Source organism: Pongo abelii, chromosome 4, assembly GCF_028885655.2.
Source record: "Pongo abelii isolate AG06213 chromosome 4, NHGRI_mPonAbe1-v2.0_pri, whole genome shotgun sequence".
Classification (NCBI taxonomy): Eukaryota; Metazoa; Chordata; class Mammalia; order Primates; family Hominidae; genus Pongo; species Pongo abelii.
Window position 1 is genome coordinate 108,345,915 of NC_071989.2, and position 17,979 is coordinate 108,363,893.

A 17,979-nucleotide genomic window follows, 5' to 3' on the forward strand; every position below is an offset into this window, starting at 1 on the left:
TATTTAATTTCTTTTCCAATTTTTTTCTATTATAAATATTTTTTATTTTGGGTAGATACCAAGGGATGGAGTCACTGGATTGTATGATTAATATACATTTCACTTTTTAAGATGCTGTTAAAGTTTTCCAAAGTAGCTGCACCATTTTACATTACTTTCAGCATGGTATAAAGGTTCCGGTTTTCTACATTTTCACCACTTGTTATTGTACGGTTTTTGTTTTGTTTTGTTTTTTTGACAGAGTTTCACTCTTGTTGCCCAGGCTAGAGTGCAATGGCACAATCTCCACTCACTGCAACCTCTGCCTCCCGGGTTCAAGCTATTCTCCTGCCTCAGTCTCCTGAGTACCTGGGATTATAGACATGTGCCACCATGCCCGGCTAATTTTGTATTTTTAGTAGAGACAGGGTTTCTCCATATTGGTCAGGCTGGTCTCGAACTCCTGACCTCAGATGATCCACCCGCCTCGGCCTCCCAAAGTGCTGGGATTACAGGCGTGAGCCACCGCACCCAGCCCTGTATGTCTTTTTATTACAGCAATTCTAGTGGATGTAAAATGACATCTCACTGTGGTTTAACTTTGCATTTGTCATATGATTAATTTATCTTTTTGTGTGTCTATTAGACACCCGTATCTTTTGTTTAAATGTCAATTCAAATCTTGTTAGTGACTGCAAGTTGGCAATAAGGCACAAGACCTTATTAAATTCAACTTGTAAAACCTCTTGATGGTCAGCCTTTCAGGCTTTTCCTGAGAAAAAAAAATGCTACTTTGCTCTTCAGGGAGATAAGTGAAACTTTCTGATATTATGATAATGTACACTCTCCTCTGACTACAATAATTAGGGAGAGAAACTGCTTCCCAATTGCCATAATCCTCCACAGGATTCAGACTTTCTTCTGGGCTTGATTACAATTTCTAGACAAAAGGTTATGTATCTACTGCCATAAGTGAAATAGAATAGCCCACAGAGTTCAAGAGTATATGAAGTGTCTTATATTGATCATTCATTGGCCCTGTAAAATCTGCACTGAGATTGTTTATGCATAATCTCTCTCTCTGATAATCTCCTTAACGTGCTTCTCTGCCTGACTAAGCCTGTGGTATCTATAAGGCTTGCACACACAAACTTTAGAACCTGAACCTGTATACTCCTGACTCTTTGCTGTCTAAATTTCTTAAATGCTTTTATTCTGATTGTGCCTTAAATGACACATTAATATGCAACTTCTTTTTTACATATTCATGATGCCTATAACTACACATTTCTTAGAAATGTTAACTTGTTTGCAAAAGGAATTTGCATAATTTGGGGAATATTTTTAGATAATAGTTCCAATTTTATCCTCCTTTTGTGGATACTATGATATATGTTTATTATATGTTGGGGCTTTTGCCCTGCTCTGTTATCAATATCTATGTAGAGTACAGTTTTATGACTCACTTTCTACCATCACAAAGTAACTGCTACTGGACCTGGTCTGCCACTACAAACACCTGCAAAACTGGAAAATATGGAAACTGTCTCCAGACATTGGATAATAGATGTCACAGACTACAGTCACTGAGAGAAAGGAAACAAAATAGGTTAGCCACAGAGTTAGACTGGTTTTCTGTGTGAGTGCATGCTCCTGACTAGCCAAAGAAAGTCCAAGAGTGGTTCACTAGCTGAGAAGAAAAGGACAGGAATTTGAGGCTACTGAGATGGCTGAAATTTTCAAAGCAGTGTACAGGAGAGAACATATGTGTGTAAAGAAGGAGTTTAAGAAATCTGCATGAATCATCTTGAGTCTTTGGCTGAATACCAAGTGGAACATGTGTAAGCTGGCATTCCCAAAGGCTAGATAGAGAATTACTGCCAGAGGAAGTACAACTATTAGGAATCCATGAGCTGAAAAACTGTTTCAAATTGCACAGAACAGATGTTCTAATTCTAATTAGCCAGCTATTATTTAGGACAATAGGTAGCAGAGAGGCTACATTTTAGTGGTAGGTCTACTGGAGCCCTCAAGTGAAAGCCTTTCTTTACTAAGGAAAACAACAAAATTCAAATAACCAAGATATTATTTGTAATGCCCAATATAAAGTGAAAAATAAATAGACATGCAAAATGAAGTTAATGAGACCCATAACCAGGAAAAACATCAGTCATTACTGAAAATGACAAAGTTGTCAGAATTTGCAGATGACCTTATAACAGCTATTACACCTTATACAAAAAATAACTCAAGATGGATTAAAGACTTAAATATAAGACCTAAAACCATAAAAACCCTAGAAGAAAACCTAGGCAATACCATTCAGGACATAGGCATGGCCAAAGACTTCATGACTAAAACACCAAAAGCAATTGCAACAAAAGCCAAAATTGACAATGGGATCTAATTAAACTAAAGAGCTTCTGCACAGCAAAAGAAACTATCATCAGAGTGAACAGGCAACCTACAGAATGGGAGAAAATTTTTGCAATCTATCCATCTGATAAAGGGCTAGAATCCAGAATCTACAAAGAACTTAAACAACTTTACAAGAAAAAAACAAACACCACCATAAAAAATGGGCAAAGGATATGAACAAACACTTCTCAAAAGAAGATATTTATGCGGCCAACAAACATGAAAAAAAGCTCATCATCACTGGTCACTAGAGAAATGCAAATTAAAACCACAATGAGATACCATCTCACACCAGTTAGAATGGCGATCATTAAAAAGTCAGGAAACAACAGATGCTGGAGTGGATGTGGAGAAATAGAAACACTTTTACACTGTTGGTGGGAGTGTAAATTAGTTCAACCATAGTGGAAGACAGTGTGGTGATTCCTCAAGGATTACACCTAGAAATACCATTTGACCCATCAATCCCATTACTGGGTATATTCCCAAAGGATTATAAATCATGCTGCTATAAAGACACATGCACATGTATGTTTATTGTGGCACTGTTCACAATAGCAAAGACTTGGAACCAACCCAAATGCCCATCAATGATAGACTGGATAAAGAAAAATGGCACATATACCATGGAATACTATGCAGCCACAAAAAAGGATAAGCTCATGTTCTTTGCAGGGACATGGATAAAGCTGGAAACCATCTCAGCAAACTAACACAGAACAGAAAACCAAACACTGCATGTTCTCACTCGTAAGTGGGAGTTGAACAATGAGAACACATGGACACAGGGAGCGGAACATCACACACCGGAGCCTGTTGGGGATTGAGGGTCTAGGGGAGGGATACCATTAGTAGAAACACCTAATGTAGATGACAGGTTGATGGATGCAGCAAACCACCATGACACATGTATACCTATATAACAAACCTGCACAATCTGCACATGTACCCCAGAACTTAAAGTATAATTTTAAAAAAAGAGAGAAAAAAATTAGTTCAAGATTTTTAGGCAAATCCTGATCATAAGGCAAAACAATTATGGACTCTTAATAGAGAAATGGAGATTATAACAAAAAACTGGAAAAATCTGAAACTGAAAAACCATAATATCTGAAACAAATACGAAGAATCTTTACAGTAAAGGAAAAGAACAGTGAACCAGAAGTAAACAAGTTGAGACTATACAAACTGAAGCAAGGAAGACAAAATAATGCTGAAAAAAATTAGAACCAGCCTCACTGACCTATAGGATAATATTAAAAGCTCAATTATATGTGTAATTGGGATACCTGAAGAAAATAAAGTTGTGTTAGAAAAAAAATTTGAAGAGACATTAAAATATTGGCTGAATATATTCTTAGGTTCATAACATATATAAAAGTACAGATCTGAGCAACTCAATCAACTCCAAAGACAAATAACAAAAAAAAACATACCAAGGAGTATCATAATTAAATTATAACATTAATAATAATTATAATGAAATTATAACATTAACAATAATTATATTGATACTTACAGGAGTAATCCTAGCAGCAAGTTTTCATCATTTCTCAGGGTTCTACTATGGTATTTAGATCTTGTTTATCTTGGCAATGCTCTCATCTCAATTTTACTTTTCTTTTATGTAAATTTACATTAAATTTATACTGCCACCTTTTTCAGTATTCCCCAGAGTCAAGCCTTAATGTCTCTTCCTGGTTTCTTTTAGTATGTGTTGAAAAGGTCCTGTAGTTCCTTTGGGATATAACTACATTTTTGTAGGTCAACTTAACGCCAGTGGGGTTGATTATGACCTTTTAATTTTTGTTTATTAAGATGTAATGCAAATGAAATCATTCTAACGTTCTTGGTCTACAAAATTCTGCGACTTTTGGCAAACACATAATTACGGGCTGAACTGTGTTTCTCCCAAATTCACATGATTAAGCCTTTACTCCCAGTACCTCAGAATGAAACTATATTTGGAGACAAGTCCTTCATAAATGTGATTAAATTAAATTGATGCAGTTAGGGAGTGCCCCAATCCAATCTGATTTGTGTGCTTATAAGAAGAGAAAATTGGGCACAAAGAGAGACACCCAGGAACTGGGGCACAGAGGAAAGGCCAAGTGAGGACACAGGGAGAAGGTGGTCCAGAACATGCCAAGGAAAGAGGACTCAGAAAAAAAACACACCTGTAAGCATTTAGTTTCTTGCTCCTATAGTTTTGCCTTTCTCAAACATTCTTATGAGTGAAATAATACAGTATGTGGCCTTTTGAGTCTGGCTTCTTTCATTTAGCATAATACAGGTAAGATTCATCTAAGTTACTTCACATATCAACAGTTTGTTTCTTTTAATTGCTGTAATTATTTCATTATATACAAGTGGGTTGTTTACAGTTTTGTGGTTATGAAAAAAAGCCACTTAAAACCTTTATGGTTAAACCTTTAGATTTCTGTGTAAACTTACTTCATTTACCTGGGTAAATATCTAGGAGTGGTTGCACTTGATGTTCTATAGAAACTGGATACAGAGCATGCTATAGCCCTATGATCATTTTGCTATTTAGGATACGTGACATATAGAGAAAGGAGATTACAGTGACATCAAATTATACATTTATTAAATTACTGAATTAATCTATATGCATATGCTAGGATAGAGAAACAACCTTAGTGATGTCGTTGATTCACTTAGTCCTCTCCTTAATGAGCATGAATTCTAGGTGTGTACAATGTGAGGAGTAGGAAATTGCTGTTTCTTTACTTGCTCTGTTTGCATCATGTCTCATTCAACATTGATACATTATTGGAATGAAAATTATTCTATATTTATAGCTTGGCATTTTTCAAAAACCATGACTTCACAATATGCACAAATAAAATAAAATGTGATCAGAAGCAATGATGGGCAATATGGGAATTTTCAAGGGCAATTTTGACCTTAAAATGTAACCTCCCATATAAGATGAAACTTTTCTGAACCTCACAGTAAATAATTACGCAGTAAATACAAACAAACAAACAACACATACATATATATATGCAAAAATATTTACTTTTTGTTGAGAGGGGAATACGAGAACATTATAAGTAAGAGAAACATCAGAATAGGGGATAGAATGAACCTAACCTGCTCTATAAGAGATTGTAAAAGAAGTGTAGTGAATTTGAAATGGTGAAAAATGAGGTGAGACAATTATTAAGGAGCCAGGTATACGGATTTTTAAACCAAACCTACTAGTTTGATTAGGCTCCAACTGGTAGTAGGGATTAACCAAAGTCTTGACTTACCCAATTTTTATATGTGGTATGTTTGGAAGATTTTATCCTGGGTTGGTAAGAATCTGCTGCCATTGCTACAGGCTAAGAAAGGGTATTTCCTGTATGTACATATAGACCTGTGTGTGTCTACATTGTTAAAATTGAAATAGCTGTACAATCAAAGAAATCTGTCATAGCATATCCTTTGCCTGAGTACAAAACAGATAAGAAAATATTTTCTTGGTTACTTCTTATGATTAATGTACCCAGGCAAATTAGTGGAATGACTTCCAGCCAAGACTCAGGATCATCTACATCTAGGTCAGTAATAGTTATCAACAAGCCCTGTCATGAAAACAGTGTCCTTTTTTTTTTTATTATTCAGACTGAGGTACTGCTTATATTTCAGAATAATTATGAAGAATGCCAGCAGTTTTATTCTTGATAGGAATTCTACTTTGAAGCATATACTTTCCTTATTACTATGTAATAGCCATAAGTAAATGCTTATTACATTTGTTATAAGCATTTATTTCAGGTTAAAGAATATCATGATATTTCAAGTTAGCATTTGTAGCTGTTTCCCCATTTGAATCAGGATTTTACCTTTCCTATGAAACCAAAACAAACCAAAAGGACATTACATAGCAACTGTAATTTGTTTGCAAGTATTTTTATCTAAACTGTTTCAATTTCTCGTTGTCTAAAATACAATAAATAAATGTTATCTTACAAATAAATTTACACTCACTAATCACCATGTTTACAATTTTATTTACCGAGATTTCATGTAAGATTTCTTTTGGGGAAAAAAGTGTTCATTTCTTAACACTTAAACACACCATTCTGAATTATTGATTGAGGCGGAACCTGAAAAGGAGTTGTAGCATTGATAGAGAATTAGGAATTCTGTAAAGTCAAGTCTAGTTTTAGACATTTAAAGTTTGATTCAGTGGCATTAACTGACACTGTAAAATAGGTTTATAAATTCCCAAGCAAGTAATATATACTTGAAAGGTGTTCCAAAGAATTAAGAAAGAAAGAGAGTAACAAAGAACCCAATTTAAGTGCTAAAGGCATCTCACGATGAGAGAAAAAGAGGAAATTGCATAATATATATTAAAAATTTTATTTCATAAAACCCAGTTTGAAATACACAGTTTTATTACTATATTTGCACTCATGCTTTAAAGTGAATATGATTATTACAATTATGGCCTGGTTTGAAAGCCCTAGTACAATGTGCCATTTCTGCTCTTCCCATTGAGAGGTGAAATGTATTTGTCTACCCTTTTGAATCTGGCCTTGGGTCCTGCTTTCACCAATGGAATGTGACAGAAATGACAATGGGAAACTTCTGAGCTATAGTCAAGAAACCATGCACTTTATTAGAAATGTAGACATCACATATGAGGAAGGCCAGACTGATCTAGTCTCCTTGAGAATAAAAAAACACATGGAGAGAGGTCCAGACATCTAGGTGTTACAGCTGAACCACCATCCAACCCCTTGGCTGGACTTAGCAGCATGAGAGAGCACAGGTAAAAACAGAAGAGGAAACACTCAAACTGAAGATTTGTGAGGCTTAATACATTGTAAATTGTTGTTTTAAGCTACTATGACTTGGAGTACTGTAGTTGTTTTGGAATAACGCATAACTGACACACACACACACACACACACACACACACACAGGCTCCTTTCCTTGTTCAACTATTTTCAATTCACAAGTGTCATATGTACACCTATGTGGTTTGATAAATAAGGTGATATTGTATAGGGTTTCCTAGGGTAGTTAAAACTAGCACAATGATTAATACTTATTTAGTCTTTTGTGTATAAAAGCACATTATGACATTAATCAGTTTAGGGATCAACTCAATTTTCTAGTAGAAAGAACACAGGATTTGGAGATTTAAAAACAAAAAAATTAAAGCAACAACCTGAAGAAAAATTTATTAATTAGGTGACTGAGTGATTTTGGTCAAATTATTTTATCTCTCTAGATCTCTATTTTCTCATTTAGTTAAAAAGAATTTTAAGAGGGATAATTCTCAATGTTGTAAATGCATATACATATATAGTATGCATATATGTGTATGCATATGCATATTTTAACTAAAATTCTTTTCAACTAAATGAGAAAATAGAGATCTAGGAGAGACAAAATAACTTGACCAAAATCACTCAATGCATATACATATATAATAGGCACTTATTTGTATATACATTTAAAACCTTGAGAACTATCTATCTTATATATAATATATATCGATCTTTTTAAAAATATATTTAAAAAAGTTTGTGTTGTTGTTTTGTCTAAGTTATAGTTCAGAAAGTTCTTTAGAATTTGCTGCCAGTATTTTACTACCTTTACTTAACATAATGTATAGCATTATTCTAAAGTATGAATATATCACTGAAAATATTGCCCCAAATGTTTTACTGAACAATATTTTGAGATGAAACAATTTTATGTTACTAATTTCAATACTATTTTATAACATCATTTCATTTATATTAATATTAATAAGAATAGAATCTAAAAATTAAATAAGTGAAACTAATGTATCTCTGTGACTCTGAAATCCACAAAATAAAGTATGAATACCGAGTGAACAGATGAAGGCAAACAAAAAAATTAAAAATATACTATACATCTCCGTTTGTCAAACAATATATTCATTGTAGTAAGAAGACTCTGCCACAGACTTCTAGGTGTGGCATCTTATCCATTCATTGCTGGCATGCTAGTCAATCATATTTTGACATATTTGACAAGTCAAATAAGGTAGAAAAAAGTACTTGTAAACATACTTAAATTATTCAAATCTAAGAAGATCTCCTCATGAAGAAATGACATCAGAAACCCTTAATGTTAACAATTTGAAGACTTATTATGTCAATCATAAACTTCAAATTTTCTCCTTGCAGTTATTATGTTTAATGTGTAATTCCATTTTTATGGCAAAAGTCACTCTGGCATTTACAGATATTTGAAAAGTATATGTAGGATATTTTAAGTTTCCATGATAATTTTGAATTTTCACTGAAAAATTAGGGAATAAAGGAATTTATAACAGTGACTTGTAGAATTTGTGGACTTGATACACAGTTATGATCTCATCAAACTACTTCTGAACATCTTATAAATGATTTAAAAATTAATTAAATTAGGATCATTTTTGGTTTGTATTACTACTTGAGGTATTTAAAGACATTTAAAAATACTCCAAAATTGTAGTTGTCACCTAAGAGCAAAGAATGAAAAATGAAAGTAACCTTTTGAAACTCTCTGTAGAAGATGGCAGATTACATGTAGGCATAGTTAGCATGCATCTCTCACTTGGAAAGACAAAATAGCATGTAGAGATTCACACTGAAAACTTTTTCCCAAGAAGCAACACAAGAACTTAACAGAAAAATTTCATTTAAAACCACAGACCCTTTGAAAGCAGTGGCAGGCAGCAGCCTACACCATTAACCAAGATGGCAAACTGAGTCTCCAGAGTATAAGATTAGGGAGAGACTGCCACTGTGACATATGCCCCAACAGGAGGGACAGGAAATCCAGGTCACAGGGCAAGGTCTTAACCCTATCCAGTGCTGGAGCTGATTTCATGAACAGTCTGGACTACATGAGAAGGATGCTTTGTGTGCACCCCGAGACTCCAGTGGGCCTGGAGGGAAGCCATTCCTGATCCTACTGCACAGGAGAAGTTGTGAAAGTCTGCCAGCTAACTCAGGTGGTGGTCATAGGTTCAGAGAAGCTCCCAACTTAGATTTGTGATATAATCTGGATTGGGGATGAACCCCATTGGCCAGAACTGAGAGGTGAGCAGGAAATGTGCTATTCCCATGGGTGCAGGAGCTGAAAAACCCTGCTTCATGGGTGGACTGGGAGAAACATTGCCTGAAAGCCACAGTTTCTGTCTCCAGCAAAAAGGTTTGTGTCCTAAGGGCAGTTTTGTGTTGAGTGCAGAATGCCTGGACCCAGCTAGCTGCTCCTAGCAGAACACCATGGACCTTCCTTGCCAAGTATGTGGGGGCTGAGTGGGGCTTATTGCCACCTGCTAACCCCCCAAACCCCATGCAAATTCCTTTGTGTAGCAGAGGCAGCTGTGCTCTTCCCTGGAACACTACTCCAGCAGCCAGGGAACTTCCCCCTCTTCCTAACCGGGCTACTGCTTGCACCTGCATGTAGGGAGCCAAAGGATGGAATTGCCTGACCCAGCCCCCACCTGGCTTTGCCCTACCACCTGTCCTGGTACTGCAACACAAGAGGCCCTGGTAGTACAACAAGGAATAGGGACCTACAGGAGCTCCATGGCCCCTCCCACTGCCTGAGGCACTAGAGTGCCTCTCCTGAGCAACAAAAGGCAAGCACAGATTCCAACACTACCACTGCACCTGGCGTTCTTTTGTAAGTGCCACCTTCTGGCTGGAGGTCAGCTGGCACAGCCCATTACAACATCTGCAGGCACAAGAACACAGCACTTAGGAAGGAGAAAATTTTTGCTCAACCTCAGCCATCGACATTGCTTGCATCAGCTTGGGTAACCAAGAGCTCTTGAGCCAGTCCATGTGCCCAGTACAATACTACTGCAGCTGACATTTCAAAAAGCCAACACATGAAAGCTATTTATAACCATAGAAATCTAAGAGTCTATGTCACTCCCCTCCCACTCCCATCAGAGCTGATGTTGGTACCAACTGCTGGAAGACTTGAGAATAGGCCACATCACTGGATTCCCTGAACCAGCCTGGAGTGTGGCAGCCCCACTGGGCAACTAGACCCAGGGCAGCAGCAGGACTCACAGTAGTCTGCTCAGGGACTTCTACTCATAGGGGAAGAGGGAGTGTACTACATTAAGGGAGCACCCAATGTAACCTTAAGTCCCTGAACTTTCCACTTGTGAGAAGCTTCTTTCAGCAGAGGCACAAGTGCAATGCTGGGCTCAGTGGGGAAGTCTGCAGTTCTGTCCCAACAGTCAGACAGCCCTGAGACTCATGAGGAGAATTGGAGAAGGAGACTTCTTCCCCTCACTCACCACTGTAGACACAGCTGGGGGTTCTACCAAGGTAACCTATCATGGGTGCATCTGTAGACAGCCTTTCAGACTGCATTCTCACAGAAGGAGTGCCCCCAGGTTTATGCTTGGACAAGAGGTAGAGTGACAATCCCTGTCTCCACGAAACATCAGCATTCCTGCAGATGAAAAAAGGTGCCTGTCTGATCTGAATAGCTGGAACACTGCAACAGGAGTGTGTCTTGGAGGTGAAACACTTGGCTGCTGGCCTAGAAGGAGAGCTATGGTGACTCCCTCCCTTTCCCCTGAAAATATCTCAGAGTATTTCACTGAGAACTTCCCCAGACACCTCTTTTAAGGCTGGGACCTCTGCCCATCATTGGAGTATTGCATTTACCTACCTGTTTAGCCACAGCCAGTTTTTACCCATGTGCACCGCCTACTGGCTCGATGCGTGAACTCTTCAAATCAGTGAATAAGATCCTAGGGGAAAGAAATTATTTTTAAGTGTACACCACTAGGGAATGAGTTAAGCTTCATAAAATCACTGCTATTCCAGCCTCACAGGAGACAGTGAACCTACTCCAACAACTAGTACATCATTATTAAAACTAGCATCTGAGAAGTCATTGCACATTGTTTCTCTACAACCAAGGAATTCATACAGAGTCTTTGCCACTGAAGGCACTCAGAGCCAAAGCTAGGTGAAAATAAACAATAAAGTCTCATCTTCAAGGGGAAAAAAATAAGGATTAAAAAGAAGGTCAAAAATAAATTCAAAAATAATTACACTAGTCTACACAAATGAAACAGAACCAGAAAAATAATTAAAATAATTCTGGAAATATGAAAAAAACAGTTATGTAACACTCCCCAAAGATCACACTAATGCTCCAGCAGTGGATTCAACCCAAGATGAAATCATTGAAATACCAGATAAAGAATTCAAAGGGTTGATTACTAATTTACTTAAGGAGATACAAGAGAAAGATGAAAACCAACATAAAGAATCATTTTTTAAAAAAACTAAGAATATAAATGAAAACATTTTAAAGAGGTAGATATTTTAAAGAAAAATGTATCATAATTTCTGAAAATGAAAGAAACATTTAGGGAACTAGAAAATGCAACTGAAAGTTTTAACAATAGATAGACCAAGTATTGAATTTCACAGCTCGAAGAGAAGGCTCTTGAATTAAGCCAATCAGAACAAAAAAAAAAAGAATAAAAAAGAATTAGAATAAACGAACAAAGTCTCCAAGAAATATGGATTTTTGTAAAATGGCCAAACTTAATCATTATAGGTGTTTTGAGGGAGAAAATAAAAGCAAAATGTTTGGAGAACTTCTTGAAGGAATAACAGGAAAATTTCTCTGGCATTGCTATAGCTTTTGACTTCCAAATATAAGAAATTTAACTCCTGGGAGACTCATTGCAAAAAGACAACACCAAGGCATATAGTCATCAGGCTATCTAAAGTCAATGTGAAGGAAAGAATTCTAAGAGTAGTGAGGCAAAAGCATCAGGTAACCTATAAAGGAAAAGCTCACAGACTAATAGCAGACTTCTCAGTAGAAACCGCACAAGTTAGAAGAGACTGGGGTACTACCTTTAGTCTTCTTAAACGAGTAACTGTCAGCCAAGAATTTTATATCCAGCAAAACTAAATTCCATAAATGAAGGAGACATAAAGTCTTTCTTTGACAAGCAAATGCTAAGGGAATGTGTCACTCAAGGATAGCCCTACAAAAAAATGCTAAAAGGAGTTCTAATTGTTGAAACAAAAGATTGATACCCACCAGAATAGAAACTCCTGAAAGCATAAAATTCACAGAACTTATAAAACAATAACACAATGCAGAAAACAAAGTCACTAGGTAACAATCAATATGATGACTGAAATAGTATCTCACATCTCAACATTAATGTTGAATATAGATGGTCTCTATAATCTACTTAAAAGATACATTGTCAGAATGAATTTTTTAAAAAATCACAAACCAAATATCTGCTGTTTTCAGGAGACCCACCTCACATGTAAGGATCCGTACAGAGTCAAAGTAAATGGGGGGGGGAAGATATTTCATGCAGATAGAAACCAAAACTGAGCAGGAGTAGCTATTCTTAGATAAAATTGATTTTAAAGCAATAACAAAAAGAGACAACAAAGGGTAAAAGGCAGGACTAGCTTGCAGCTCCCACTTGGACAAACAGCAGCATGTCAGAGCCTCTGAGCTCAGACATGCCTATCCCTACCCCCACCTGGTGGTCTTTCTCTACCAGCCCTGGTAGCCAAAGACAATGGTCATAATCTCTCGGGAGCTCTACTGCACTGCCCACCACCTGGCAAACCTGAACACTTAACCAAGTGTCCCTAGGGCAAGTTTGCATCCTCCCTATAGGACTGCAGCTGATGCACTCCTGAAAGCGCCACCTCCTGGCAGGAGCCCAATCAACACAAAACCAGCGCACCAAACAAAAATATAACCAAGGACCCTCACAGAGTCCACTTCATTCCCCTGCTAGGTCCACTGCGGCATGTGCTGGTATTCATGGCTGCAAGACCTGAAGATGGATCACATCACAGGACTCTGCAGACACTCCCCAGTACCAACTTGGAGCCCAGTAGAGCAAAAATAATTATGACAGTTCAGCTCTCAGGAAGCCCCATTCCTAGGAGAGGGGAGAGAACACTACATAAAGGGTGCAGCCCATGGGGCAAAATAATCTAAACAGCAGCCCTTGAATCCCAGATCATCCCTCTGACATAGTCTACCCAAATGAGAAGGAACCAGAGAAGCAATTCTGGTAGTATGACAAAACAAAGTTCTTTAACGCCCTCAAAAGATCATACCAGCTAACCGGCAATAGATCCAAACCAAGGCAAAAATCTCTGAATTGTCAGAAATAGAATTCAAAAGGTTGATTATAAAGCTAATCAAGGAGGCATCAGGGAAAAGTGAAGTCCAACTTAAATAAATCAAAAAGATGATACATGATATGAAAGGAAAGTTCTTCAGTGAGATAGACAGCATTAATAAAATACAACCACAACTTCTGGAAATCAAGGACACAGAAAATTGGAAAATACACTGGAAAGTCTCAGCAACAGAATCAAACAAGTGGAAGAAAGAACTTCAGAGCTCAAAGACAAAGCTTTTGAATTAACCCAATCCATCAAAGACAAAGAAAAAAGAATAAAAAATGAACAAAGCCTCCAAGAAGTCTGGAACTATGTTAAAAGTCCAAACCTGAGAATAACTGGTGTTCCTGAGGAAGAAGAGAAATCTGAAAGTTTGGAAAACATATTTGAGGGAATTATCAACGACAACTTCCCCAGCCTTGCTAGAGATCTAGACATACAAATACAAGAAGCTCAAAGAACACCTGGTAAATTCCTTGCCAAGAGATCATTGCCTAGGCACACAGTCATAAGGTTATCTAAAGTCAAGACAAAGGAAACAATATTAAGAGCTGTGAGGCAATAGCATCAGATAACCTATAAAGGAATACCTATCAGATTAACAGCAGATTTCTTAGGAGAAACCCAACAAGCTAGAAGAGATTGGGGTACTATTTTTAGCCTCCTTATACAAAATAACTATCAGGCAAGAATTATGTATCCAGAGAAACTAAGCTTGATTAAATGAAGGAAAGATACAGTCTTTTCCAGACAAACAAATGCTAAGAGAATTTGACACTACCAAGCCAGCACTACAAGAACTGCTAAAAGGAGCTCTAAATCTTTAAACAAATATCTGAAATACACCAAAATAGAACATCCTTAAAGCATAAATCTCACAGGACCTGTGTAACAATAACATAATGAAAAAAATGTATTTGGGCAAAAAATAGCATGATGAATAGATAGTACCTCATATCTCAAAACTAACATTGATTATAAATAGCCTAAATGCTTCACTTAATAGATACAGAATGGGAGAATGGCTAAGAATTCCCCAAGCAAGTTTCTGCTGTCTTCAGGAGACTCACCTAACACACAAGGACTCACATCAACTTAAGGTAAAGGGGTGAAAAATGATATTGCATGCAAATGGACACCAAAAGTGGGCAAGAGTAGCTATTCTTACATCAGATGAAACCAACTTTAAAGCAAAAGCAGTTAAAAAAGACAACAATAAACATTGTATAATGATAAAAGGACTAGTCCAACAGGAAAATATCAAAATTATAAATATATATGCACCTAACACTGGAGTTCCCAAATTTACAAAACAATTACTACTAGACCTAAGTAATGAGACAGAATGCAATACAAAAATAATGTGGGACTTTAATACTCCACTGACAGCACTAGACAGGTCATCAAGACAGAAAGTCAACAAAGAAACAATGGACCTAAACTATAACCTACAATAAATGGACTTAACAGATATTTACAGAACATTCTACCCAACAACTGCAGAATATACATTCTATTCATCACCACATGAAACATTCTCCAAGACAGACCATATGGAAGGCCACAAGTCTCAGTAAATTTTTTTAAAAAATCGAAATTGTATCAAGTACTCTCCCAGACCACAGTGGAATAAAATTAGAAATCAACTCCAAAAGGAACTCTCAAAACCATGCAAATACATGAAAATTAAATAACCTGCCTCTGAATGATCATTGGGTAAATAATAAAATCAAGATGGAAATCTAAAAATTCTTTGAACTGAACGATAATAGTGACACAAACTACCAAAACCTCTGGGATACAGCAAACGCAGTGCTAAGAGGAAAGTTCACAGCATTAAATGCCTACATCAGAAAGTCTGAAAAAGCACAAATAGACACTCTAAGGTCACCGTCACAGAACTGGAGAAACAAGAACAATACAAACCCAAAACCAGCAGAATAAAAGAAGTGATAAAGATCAGAGCAGAACTAAATGAAATTGGAACAAACACACAAGCAAAAACAATACAAAAGATAAATGGAACAAAAAGCTGGTGCTTTGAAAAGATAAATAAAATTGACAAACAATTAGCGAAATTAACCAAGAAAAGAAAAGATCCAAATAAGCCCAATCGGAAATGAAATGGGGCTGGGTGCGGTGGTTCATGCCTGTAATCCCAGCACTTTGGGAGGCTGAGGTGGGTGGATCACTTGAGGTCAGGAGTTCAAGACCAGCCTGGCCAACATGGTGAAACCCTGTCTCTACCAAAAATACAAAAATTAGCTGGGCATACTGGTGCAAGCCTGTAATCCCAGCTACTCAGTAGGCTGAGGCAGGAAAATTGCTTGAACCCTGGAGGCAGAGGTTGCAGTGAGCCAAGATCACACCACTGCGCTCCAGCCTGGGTGACAGAGCAAGACTCTTTCTCAAAATATAAATAAATACATAAATACATAAATAAATAAAATAAGAAATGGAATGGAAGATATTACAACTGACACCACGGAAATACAAAAGATTATTCAAGGCTACTATGAACATCTTTATGCGCATAAACTAGAAAACCCAGAGGAGATAGATAAATTCCTGGAAATATACAACCCTCCCAGATTAAACCAGGAAGACATAGAATCTCTGAACAGACCTACAACAAGAAGTGGCGAGACTGAAATGGTAATTTAAAAACTGCCAACCCCAAAAACAGCCCAGGACCAGATGGATTCACAGCTGCATTCTATCAGGCATTCAAAGAAGAATTGGTACCAATCCTATTCACACTATTCCAAAAAATACAAAAAGATGGAATCCTCCCTAAATCATTCTATGAAGCCAGTATACCCGAATACTAAAACCAGGGAAGAACGTAACAAAAAAAGGAAACTACAGACCAATATCCTTGATGAGCGTAGATGCAAAAATCCTTAACAAAATACTAGAGAACTGAATCCAACAGCATATCAAAAAGATAATCTACCAAGATCAAGTGGGTTTCATACCAGGGATGCAGGGATGGTTTAACGTATGGAAGTCAATAAATGTGATACATCACATAAACAAAATTAGAAACAAAAATCACATGATAATAGATGTGGAAAAAGCATTTGACCAAATCCAGCATCCATTTATGATTAAAACCCTCAGCAAAATTGACATAGAAGGGACAAACCTTAAGGTAATAAAAGCCATCTATGACAAACCCACAGCCAACATTATACCGAATGGCAAAAAGTTGAAAGCATTCCCCCCAAAACTGGAACAAGACAAGGATGCCCACTTTCACCATTCCTATTCAACATACTATTGGAAGTCCTAGCCACAGCATTCAAACAAGGTAAAGAAATAAAGGGCATCCAAATCGATAAACAGAAAGTCGAACTGTTGCTGTTGCTTGATGTTATGATTGTAACCTAGAAAACCCTAAAGACTCATCCAAAAATCTCCTAGAATTGGTAAATGAATTCAGCAAAGTTGCAGGGTACAAAATTAATGAACTACAAATGAGTATCTCTGCTACACACCAACAGTGACCAAGCTGAAAATACAATCAGCAACCCATCCACTTTCACAATACTTGCAAAAAAAAAAAAAATACTTAGGAATATACCTAACCAAGTACAGGGAAGACGTCTACAAGGAAAACTATAAAACACTGCTGAAAAAATCATAGATGACACAAACAAATGGTAATACACCCCATGCTCACAGATGGGTAGAATCAATATTGTAAAAATGATCATACTGCCAAAAGCAATCTACAAATTCAATACAATTCTCATCAAAATACCACCATAATTCTTTACAGAACTACAAAGAAAATATCCTTAAATTCATACAGCACCAAAAAAGAGCCCATATAGCCAAAGAAAGACTAAGCAAAAAGAATGAAGACTTCATGACCAAGAAACAAAAGCAAATGCAACAAAAAGTAAGATAAATAGATGAGACTTAATTGAACTAAAAAGCTTCTGCACAGCAAAAGAAATAATCAGCAGAATTAGTAGGCAACTCACACAGTGGGAGAAAATCTTCACAATCTGTACATCTGACAAAGGACTAATATCCAGAAACTACAAAGACCTCAAACAAATCGGCAAGAAAAAAAAAAATCCCATCAAAAAAGTGGGCTAAGGACATAAATAGACAATTCTCAAAAGAAGATACACAAATGACCCACAAGAATATGGAAAAATGCTTAACCTCATTAATTATCAGGGAAATGCAAATCAAATCCACAATGTGATACCACCTCACTCCTGCAAGAATGGTTATCATTCAAAAAATCAAAAAATAAGAGGTGTTAGCGTGGATTCAGTGAAAAGAAAACACTTTTACACTGTTGGTGGGAATGTAAACTAGTACAACCAGTATGGAAAACTGTGCAGATTCCTTAAAGAACTAA

General features: G+C 36.8%; 1 long non-coding RNA gene across 4 annotated transcripts in view; it reads right to left on the reverse strand.

The window, feature by feature from the left end:
* Nucleotides 1-17,979, reverse strand: part of LOC134761414 (uncharacterized) — a 127,657-nt gene that overhangs the window by 99,634 nt on the left and 10,044 nt on the right. For 2 of the 4 annotated variants that reach the window (XR_010140004.1, XR_010140002.1), the window contains exon 2: nt 11,077-11,158. The exons of the other annotated variants lie outside the window; for them this stretch is intronic. This is a non-coding gene — a long non-coding RNA (uncharacterized LOC134761414). The remainder of the gene's footprint in view (nt 1-11,076; nt 11,159-17,979) is intronic. 4 annotated transcript variants of the gene reach the window in all.